The following is a 6463-nucleotide window of genomic DNA, read 5'->3' as shown; positions in this document are numbered from 1 at the left end:
TAAAACTCATTCCTAGGCCCAATAAACATGTAAGTGGACCACTAAGGCCCAGTATACGTATCTCTTATTTCCAGGCACAAAAGGAATATGAATGTCTACCCTGAGCCCAATATACATGTAAAAGGGACACTAAGGCCCACTAAACATGTATATTATTTCCAAACCCAATAAGGATAAGAATATCATTTTTAACCCATTTGTTATTGTTTTGTTTATTTTAGCTCGATTATTTACAAAATTGATATAAAAAGCCCACTTTTTGTAAAAATGACGTTCTTGGCCCAATAAGCCATAAAGTTTTCAATTAAGGCCCAATTATAGTAAAAATAACACTTTAGCCCCCATTTTGTTCAAAACTTGTGTTTTTGACTAGTTTGTGGTAATAATAACATTTTAAAACCCATTTTTGTCAAAAATATCATTTTTGGCTTATTTTTGTGAAATACACATTTTTCTGGTTTTTGGCTTTTCTGACCTAGTTGTTGGAAAATTTATAGAAAAATCATCGTAAGTCGAAATTTGGATCCGTAAATTCTTGAAGTTTGGAAATTTTGTCTACTTTGTTCAAAATTGTTCTCAAAATTTTTATTGGCCTCTAACAAGTGTGAAATTGCTCACCTTCACAGGTTGGTCCAAAATTATTTCAAATCTGATAGGCAGTTTTGTAAAATTCGCCAAAAATAGTAGAAAAATCGTATGAAAACGTGAGAGTAGTCATTTTAAAGGTAATAACCTGAACGGTTTGCATGTAAAACAGTTTTGAAAAATATTACCATTAAGGAGGTCAAAACAGTTTGAGATTGGACTAAAACTTTTCTGTCAAGGGCTAATTTTTGAGTTTAAGTTATCTAAGTTTGTTCACAACACTTGTTTTTGCTATTTTAAGTGGATAAATCCTAGATATACAAGTTTACAAGTATTATATGTGAGGACACATACTTTTCTCAAGGTTTATATTAAGATCCAAGTGATAAACTTCATTTTCAAGTAAAGATCTAAAAGTTAAACACATAAACATGCATATATACATAGATCTAACACAAAAGCACTTGTATTCTCCTCCAAAAACATTATAAAACCGAAAACAAGGGGGTATGAACTCACCTTGGGGGTTTTTGAGATGTAGAAGAAGAAGAAGATGATGATGAAACTTTGAACCTAGCTTGAGTTCTTGATGAGATTTGTGTAGTTTTGGTGTTCTAAGAGCATAATCACGAAATTTAGAGTGGTTTTGAGGAATGATCTTAGCATAAGAAGGAATAAACAACTTGAGTGTGAAGTAAACTTACCAAGTTATGATCTTTGATGAGAACTCTTGGATGAACACTCTTAACCACGAAATGTTTGGAGGAAATGTGAGAGAGCACTTGAAGATTAGAGAGAAAGGAGGATGGGAGTGAAGTTTGAAGTGAGGAATGAGAGTGATGGTGGGGGTTTTGGCCTAGATAAGGAGGAGATAAGAGAGAGGTTAATGGTCATTACTTATTGGTTAACATTTAATTGCATAGATGTATGAGGTGTAATGTGCATGTTTACATGCAAGATAATTATGAGGTGTCACCTTAGATTAATTCCTTATTTCTTTTTCTTTTTTTTTAAAAGGCCCAACCGGCCCAAGAGGTTTCTCGGCCCAAAATGATGGCCCAAAAAGGATTGGTTTCGAGTTTTGGGCTTGGCCTAAAAGAGTTCTTGGTTCATTAAGAAGTTTTCGGCCCATTAGAGCCCAAGGAAGGGTTTTCGGCCCAATATAAGGTCTAATAAATGTTTTCGGCCCAAAAAGACCAATTGAAGAAGTTATCGGCCCAATAGGGCCCAATAAGGAAGTCTTGGTCCAATAAGGGTATTGGGTTGAGAATTTATGGGTTATGGCCCAAAAATTATTGGGCTTGGCTTATTGGATCGAGTTTTGGGTTTGAATCACAATATATGAAAGTATGAACTTAAATGGCGCCGTAGTTTGAATTTTACTAGCTGGGTCCTTGTAAGTTTACATGGAGGAATCATCTTGTACACTATTTAAGATCTAACCCTAATTTGCTAGTTGTGACACAAAGCAAGCAGCATTCGAGCATCAAGTAACCAGAATCAAGCATCACCTAATTAGGCCATCTTATCACTGACTAATCAATACTAGCATGTAATTCTACAAGCTCATACAACAGGCATACACAGGCATCTCTCCTAACATTCTATCATGCAAAACTGAGCAGATCCTTAACCGTAACTAGAATACGATTCACAGATTCACAGATCAAATCATATCAGATAACATGTATGGATAATTTGGGAAAACTTACTTGAGCTCGGCTAATTGCATGCACCACACCCTTTCTTATTTCAGAAAAAAAATCTTTTCTTAAAAATATATTTCTTTTGAAAAACTATACCAAATCCTCAGTTTGAGTTCAGAGACACCCGAGAGTGTGCCCGAATCCCTCAAACCAAGGCTCTGATACCAACTTGTAACGTCCCAAAAATATGACCCAAAATTTTCATTTTAAATTTTAATAAAACAGTATTCCAAAAACATCATCAATACAATCCAAGTGAAACTAAGTGTATCAACATCATATCAATCAGAGTATATCACAAAAGTGGAACTATGTGGTGTGTGCGATGCAATCATCCCGAGCTCTTCCCCTTTGAACCAAAAGTACCTGAAACATAAACTGAAAACCATAAGCACAAAGCTTAGTGACTTCCCCAAACTACCCCATACCATACATAATAAATCACATACTGGGCCCCCACATCGACTTCTGAATCTCACTACAAATCCCTGGTTGCTGGTCCGACGAATCCTCGAGCTCAAACACGCTGGAAATGAAGTAGAAAATTAGGATCCACAAGCTCTTCCTTGATCCACAACCTTGCACCAAACTCCTTTTTCTTGAATATGAAACAAAACACACCAAGATGTACCCCGTGTACATGGATGTACGCCCTGCGTACGTTTCTGGAGTCACGACCAAGCCTCGCATCAGTACGCTAAGCGTACCCCTTGGTACGCCGGTGTACTGGCTTTATAGCTTGTATGCTAAGCTTACCACTTGGTACGCCCCGCGTACTGGCCAAGGACCAAAATGCAACATTTAAATAACTCAAGGGGCAATAATGAAACATACCATGATTCAAGTGTTACAGAGGGGGGGGGGCATATATATTGTTTCTCCTGTTAGGGAAGAAGGAACAAATAAACTTCGACTACATAGTTTTTGTCTACCCATCATATCATACATGGACATACTTTGTATTACTGCCATTAACGAACAACGTTGGAGCAGACCAATGCACAATAGACTTGGATTATCTTGTTGAAACAAAGATTCTAATTGCTCCCTCTTACTTTGACAAATATATATATATATATATATATATATATATATATATATATATATATATATATATATATATATATATATATATATATATATATATATATATATATATATATATATATATATATATATATAGCTCATCTCCGATTCTCGAAAATCAAACTCCTTAAATTCTCTCAATGAAGCAAATATTTCAATTAGCGAGATGTTCGTTTCAGTTCATAAATAAACTTTATAAAGTTACACATCCTTCACAACCTATCTTGGTTTGAATATGTGTTTATTCCCCTTCAAGTCGACACACAAATACACACACGAAGAGAGTGGGAAAGAGAAATCACATACCCATTTAATTAATTTCTTATTTAGTTAAATAACTTTTATCTCATAAATAACGAATGTATCACTTATTTATTTATTCCATACCAATAAATAATAAACGCCTGTTATTTCATTATATAATTAAGTTAGTAAGTAATAAAATTTACATACAATGAATATTATTATTTATTTATTTTCTTTTATATTTTTGGTTGTATGACCACGTATATTCATATACAAACAATAATATATTTAATTATTTATTCTTTTTATATTATTCCAACACTTATTATAAGTAAGGATAAAACTGGAAATCAATGAGGATTTTAGAAGGTATTATAGGATTTGTGGATAACTAGTAAAGAACCCGCGGCTATGCCGTTTTTGGGGTATTATGGGAAAAATCGGCAATTTTTAAAAGATATGTGTTGAAATTGTAATCACCACAAATAGGGGTGTAAGTTGACACCCCCTAAAATTTGTACAACCAAAAAAAGGGACATTGGTGGATAAAATCCAAGAGTGTTGTGACAATAATGTTAAAGTTGTCAAAGTTGAGAAAATATGGTGGCAAAATTCAAAAGGAGGTTTTTGTGTTTTTATGTCAAAATGTAAAAGTTTTGACTACAAGGACAAAAAGTATCAAATTCATTAAAGATTTGTGGCAAAAACACCAAAATGTAAAACTTTTCACTGCAATGACTAAAAATGTCAAAGTCACTAAAGATTTGTGGCAAAAACCTAAAGACACAAAAACTTAATCAAAACATAAAAATGTAAAAGTTTTGACTTTAGGGACTAAAAGTGTCAAATTCACTAAATTCTTGTGGCAAAAACCTAAAGGTAAAAAAAGTACTATTGCTAAGCTTTCTTGGATTTAATATATATATATATATATATATATATATATATATATATATATATAATACTATATTATAGGCTTTTTAACTATCAACGTTTTAGATAAAAATGATAAAAGAGAATACAATTAGATTACATTTAGATAAAAATGATAAAAGAAAATACAAGTGGATTATATTAAGAAAATACCTTATGTCGTACAAATATAATATTATAAGATAATATCATATGTCAACCAAAAAGAATATAATATGATCATAATAATACATTAAGATTATAATTAGACAATAATTTTGTTAGATATAGAAAATATATTACAATTATAGTAAGATAATAATATTTGTCAAGTAAAGAGAATACAATTAGACGGTACCACAAGTCAGATATAGATAATACAATAAGATTATATAAGATATTACATTTTATAGAGAAAATATAATAAGATTTCCGTAATACAAGACTATATGCCATACAAAAAGAATACAAAAATATTACAATAAAATAATATCATGTGTCAGCATAAATATAATATGATTATAGTAAGATATTACCCTTTGTTAAAGAGAAAATAAACTAAGATTACATCTATAAGATAGAGATAATAATAAGATTATATCATTGGTCTGATATAGATAATATAGTAATATTATAGTAAGACGACCATATGTCATAATATTCTTTGTGAAATAGAGATAATATAATAAGATTATAATAAGGTAAATCTCTCTACCAAATAGAGAGAATACACTAAGATTTTCATAAGATAATATCATGTATCATCAGATAAGAAGAATACAATAAAATTTTATTGAAACAATGTCCTTATGAAACACGAATATACCTTAGGTATTTGAGTCATTTAATGTAAACAATTGTTGGTTTTTTTTTTCCAAAAGTAAATCCATGGTCTTTTTCGTACATAAGATCAAAGTTCCAAGACTTTGATACATTTCCTTTTACAAAATCTACATCAATGAAGATCAAATGATAATTTTTTTTATCAAACAACACATGTCGATATCTATCTACACACCAATCTCCTTTTATAATAGCAACATAGGAATTCTCTCTGTGTATTTTAGTTTTCTACACACAAAAATACATAATTACACCACACACACACACACACTGTAACACCCAAAAATTTCAAGCCAATTTTAAACTTTTTCGAAACACTTAAAACCATTTAACATTACATAGTTTGTTTCAAAATAATAATTATCACAGTGTCCCAGTTTCAAAAACATAAAATAATGACAACAGGAGGAGCGATACGATCATGCCTTCGCCTTCCCGCGATCACCAGAGGTACCTGAAACAACAACTGAAACTGTAAGCCCGAGAGCTTAGTGAGCTACCCCCAAAATACCAACCTCATATAACCATAATCATATCATATCAACAAAAGTATATATATATATATATATATATATATATATATATATATATATATATACATATCATCATGCATCATGAGCCTACATCCTGATTGGACCGCCTCGCAGGCCTTGAGTCTATCTGGACCGCTCCCCGAGCCTTCGGCACGTCTGGACCGCCTCTCAGGGCCTTCAGCCTATCCGGACCGCTCGTCGGGCCTTCGGTCTGACTATCATACCCTTTTTGGGTTGTAGTCTATCCGGTCCACCCTGGGTATGTTGGCCTTCAGCACAAAGCAGGACCGTCTCAACCCAACCCCAATCAAACAAACATGTGCACATACATATCATACATTATCATAATAACAGTCAAACCGATCTAGCAGATCAAATAGCATAGCAACATCCTATAACCAGGACACCGACCTACCCAGGTCACTAACATAGCATAATCCTATAACCAGGATACCGACCAAACCAAGTCACTAAGCATAAACATATCACCATCCTAACTACCAGGATGCAGAACATATCATGTAATAATCCGGACACAAATCCATAAAGGGT

The sequence above is a fragment of the Lactuca virosa genome, chromosome 9 (genome assembly GCF_052849685.1).
Source record: "Lactuca virosa cultivar CGN04683 chromosome 9, Lactuca_virosa_CGN04683_v6, whole genome shotgun sequence".
NCBI lineage: Eukaryota > Viridiplantae > Streptophyta > Magnoliopsida > Asterales > Asteraceae > Lactuca > Lactuca virosa.
The sequence above is the reverse complement of the archived record's forward strand: the minus strand, read 5'-3'. Positions refer to the sequence as shown.